This window comes from Myotis brandtii, unplaced genomic scaffold (genome assembly GCF_000412655.1).
Source record: "Myotis brandtii unplaced genomic scaffold, ASM41265v1 scaffold136, whole genome shotgun sequence".
NCBI lineage: Eukaryota > Metazoa > Chordata > Mammalia > Chiroptera > Vespertilionidae > Myotis > Myotis brandtii.
This window is the reverse complement of record NW_005354829.1, coordinates 43,104-48,359: the sequence shown is the minus strand read 5'-3', so window position 1 is coordinate 48,359 and position 5,256 is coordinate 43,104.

The window sequence follows — 5,256 nt, the reverse complement described above, 5'->3', positions numbered from 1 at the left end:
GACCAGGGGCTGCACCTAGGGATTGGGCATGCCCTCTGCCACCTGGGAGCAGGCCTAAGCCAGCAGGTTGTTATCTCCCGAGGGGTCCCAGACTGCGAGAGGGTATAGGCCGGGCTGGGGGACCCCCCTCCCCCTCCGCAAGTGCACAAATTTTTGTGCACCTGGCCTCTAGTAAAAAATAAAAAACTTAACTCTTTCACAAATTGGTCTGTTTTTAACTTCTACAGTCATTCACTATATACTTTAGTCATTGAATTTCTCACTGGTATTAGAATACCAGGTTCTTTAATGATTCTGTGCCTTTCCCGTCATACCACCTAGAAGCCTCCCATTCATCCCTTAAAATACAGCTCAATAACATTCCTTCTGTGAACCCTTCCTTAATGCCTACTATTAAACACAGAACCAGGAATTATTCTCTAGGCCCTCATTTTTCTTGTTCATATCTCAAAAATATCAGTCAATCCCAAACTCTAATGTGTTTGTTATTATGACACTAGATTGTGAATTCATTTAGGCATTTATGTAATGTTTCCTGCCCTACATGAGAATGTCTCACATTTTTCAATGTTATACAGATAAGTTTTAAAAGTTTCTTTAAATATTTTTATTTTATTTTACATGTAAAGATTTAATTAACCTAGAATTTATTTTCATATGTCAGGAAGGCCTACTTATGTGTTATTGGGGATGCATAGCCAGTGCATTTATGGTCATTTATTAAGGGGTTCTTTGCCAGTGGAATTGAAATCCAATTTTGTTGAATGAAACTTTCCTTGGATCCATCTGTAGACTCTCTCATGTGCTTATATCACCTTGCTCATCTTTAAAGTATAGCTTTTGTATGAAATACTCTCGCTCATACTCTCCACTTTTTCTCTCTCTCTCTTTTCAGTCTTAGAACAGTTTGACTTTCATTTTCTACTTTTTTTGTTTGTTCTATGGGCTACTTAGAGCAGTCTTTAATTTCCAATTAATTATTTTTAGGGGGTTAGGGTGAGTCATCTTTTTTATTTTTAGTAACCCTGACCTCATTTGAAATTGATGAGTCATCTTTTAATTATTAATTTCCAAGTATTTCATAAACTATTTAGTTTAGAATTTTAAGGTAATCTATGTGACACAAACATGATTAATTTTTGTAAATGCTCCATAGGCAAAAAAGAATGCATATTTTTTACATTTATAGGTTACAAGATTTTATGGTACCAAGCTTGTTGGTGGTATTATTTAAATATTCTCTATATTTACCTATTTTATGTAATTGATGTATCATATTTTGAAATATGTGCATGTATGTTTGTACATATATTTGTATACACATACTTATATACATGTTTGTGTGTGTATGTGTGCATAACAAGATTTCACTCTGTTTTTGTGTATGTGTGTGATCTCTTTGTGTTCTAGGAATTTTGTTTTGTGTGATTGGCTCTTATGAAAGTTTATGACTGTTATATCTTTTCCATTAATTAAACTTTTTACTATTGCATAATGTCTCTCTTTTACATGTTTCATCCCTTAGCATTGAATTTTCTCTTGTCAAATATTAATATTGTCATGACTCCCTCTTTCTTGTTCTTTACATTTAATTAGATATCTTTGTCATTTTATTTTTACCATTACTTTTTCACTTTGTTTTAGAAGACTTTCCTATAATAGATAACTTTAAAAAATATTTTTATTGATTTCAGATAGGAAGGGAGAGGAAGAGATAGAAACATCAATGATGAGAGAGAATCATTGATTGGCTGACTCCTGCACGCCCCTACTGGGGATTGAGCCAATAACTCAGGTATGTGCCCTGACTGGAAATAGAACAGTAACCTTCTGGTTCATACTTCGACACTCAACCACTGAGCCACACCAGCCAGGCAATAATAGATTAATTTTTAAACACAATTTTATTTTAAATTTACTTTTAATTTTATTGTTATTTTTCCTTTCCTTAACTCTTACATATTGTTTCTTTTTTTTCATATTGTTTCTTCATTTCCAAACTTTTTTCTCACTTACTTCATATTTCTTATAAATGATTGATAAAAATTTTAAAACTCACTTATATTTTACATTTACTTAAACATGAGAATATTCTATATAGCATTTAATGTTAATTATTTTCCCCAGTGGTATTTCTGATATAATTATACTCTGTATGGGTTCCTTTTATAATTAACAACATACATTTTCAATTTAATAAGCCTACATGAGGGGTGCAGTTAGTGAATCAGAACAAGACCCATCCAACCAAGTTCACTAATCTCCAGTCATGTCTAGAAAAGCCCAAAGGAAAATGCTGCCATACTAATATAAGTACATGCAGGTTACAAAATCATAAACTAAATATTAGTTATATTTGAATGAAGTAATACAACATTTACAATTTGCTGAAACAACTTGAGAAGAAGCAACATTTAGATTTTGGTAGCCATGAATATTATGCAAGTTGTTTGCGGGTAATGAAATTTATACAGAAAAAATTTTTGCAAATCATATTTTATGTATTTATGCATTTCAACCTACATCCTATTTTTAATTAAATCCCAAGTACATTATAAAGCTCCTTTATGGAGAAAAATCTTTAATTAATAGGGGGGATGGTGTCCAAGGGCCTTAAACTTGGGAGTAGTATGGTAAGGGATTTGCACCTGGGGAAGAGATTCAAATTAATTCTTATAGAAGAGCTAGACATTATGCTTCCATTTCCAGTTGTAAAAGCAAAACTTTGAAACCACAGAGGCAAGAAAAGGTAAGGTTTGACTGATTGAACAGTAGTCAGCTATTCAATAGTGCTCTTCCTGTCCATCAGCTCATGGGGGGAGGTGGCTCCCTGGTGATTGCACCAGAGCATTCTACAAAATATTTGCTAGAAAATATTTGCTTTGACTCTATCTACAATAGGTCAGGGACCTCAAGGTTGCACGCCTACATAAACTGTTGCAAAACTGCTTTGAAAGTCTATCCTTTTGAGAGATAAAGCAAATGTAGCAAACAATTGGTAAAGCTAGGTGAAGGACATCCAGGTATTCATTAAACCATTCCTGTTATTTCTCTGTAAGACTGAAACTTCTTAAAATAAAAAGTTATCGGAGAACTATAATTCAGTCAGTATACAAAATGAAAAACATACTGCTTATTGGTCACATATTGGTTGGCAAGAGAAAGGGCATAGTGGTTAATATTGGTGTCAGTTAACACTTGTTGCATAAGCATATGACTATCCCAGTCTAATCACTTAGGAAATAAAATACTTGAATAAGCAGAGGGTAATATCATGTTACTGATTGCTATCTTATATACAAAAAGAATGGTTAAGAATTCATATAAAAGATGATTATGCCAATATAAAGTTGAGGAAAGGACGTAAAAGATAATTCTCAAAAGAAGATAGACAAATGATCATTAAACATATTAAAATCTCTTACTTGCACTAGTAATTAAAATATGAAAATTGAAGCAATTGTCAATATTTTAATCATAACATTTAGCAGTAGTGAGGGAGAAAAAAAATTCTGAGTGCCAAAGATAAATTGATATTATTTTTCTGGAGAGTTATTTGAATAGCCAAAACCCATTATTTTCTTCAGAAATTCTGCTTCCAGAAGGAAATAGATAATAATATTTATTATATATTATACTTATATGTGTGAATGTGTGTGTGTGTGTGTGTGTGTATGTGTATGTATAAAGGTCAAAGTAGAAAGATGCTAACTTCAGTATTATCTTTATTAGAAAAAGTTCAAAAAATCTAAATGTCAAATGATAAAGATTTTTTCAAAAAATTAGAGTACATTCACATGATGGAATATTATATGGTCATTAAAAGCATATTATAGAAAATAATAGGAAATATGAAATAACATGGAAAAATGTTCATGACACAATGTGATAAATTCAGGTACTAAAATATGTACAGGAAAACAAGACAAACATAAACCAAAATATTAGCTGCTTCTCTATTAGTGTTGAAATTATAAGCATATGTCTCTCCCATTCTAATCACTTAGGAAATGAAATACTTGAATAAACAGAGGGTAATATTGTGTTACTGATTGTTCTATTTTTTCTATATTTCCTAAATTTTTGCAAATAATATGCACTGCTTTCATGATCTAAAACCATATTTGTGTTGTTGAAATAAACATAAATAATTACATTTGATAGGGTTAGCCATAATTATGCACCAATACACGGCGACTTGGTGCGGAGTTGAGCTCCAGGAATCTCAAGAGGGACCATGAAATCACTAGCCTCAGTGGGTAGAGGGATGGAATTCAGACATTAACTTCAGCTCTATGTAAAAATGGTAGATAGCATCTATACCTTAAAAAATCTAATAGTCCAACCTGGAGAATCATCTGAGGCTGAGGGGGCACCGGAGTAGAAATAGTGGTTCCAGCATTTGGAGATCATGTGGTTAAACGCCAGTCAAATCTTCAACATAGACAGTGGTCACCAGTGAAGTCACAGTAATTTCAAAGATGATCACTTGCTCTACATACTGTCTCAAGGCCACCATATGAGTGAAAAAAAGTGCTAGATAAGAAAAACGGGAGTCTCAGGTAAATGCAAATGTACCCTGGATCAGTTGTTCCAAAATTCAGCCAGAGATCAGAATCTCTTGGGGACATTAATTTTAAAATACAGACTCTTAGGTTCTTCCCATGTAAAGACTGATGCGTATACAAGGTTTATACAAGGAAAATTGTATTTTAAATAAGCTCTGCAGGTTTTCTCCATCAGCGTACATAATATTTGGTGTTAATGCTTAAACGGAAATGCCAGTTGACTGGGGTCACATCACATCATCCACACTTCTGCCCCATGTGGGGCAATTCCTTTGGTACATTGGTGAGCTGTTTTTCTTGATTCCTGAATGCAGAGGAACTGGAAGTCTACATCCCAAGCACAGATATTTTTTATAGTTTGTTACATACTTTCAGTCTTAATTACGTAATAAAATACATTATACTTCTCATACCATAGTGTGGGATTAGTGATTTTCAATTCATCTTTTTTCATTATCTTCAAAAAAGGCAAGTTCATCTTTTTAGAAACTGTTATATATTCTAAGTAGGGGACACTCCCTTTTTATTATATTCAAAATTGTGATGCTTGAAAGGGCAATTATCACATATGTGGCATTTCTTAGCAAATGATATCTTTTTAAAAATATATATACATATTTTATTGATTTTTTACAGAGAGAAGGGAGAGGGAGAGGGAGAGAGAGAGAGAGAGAGAGAGAGAGAGAGA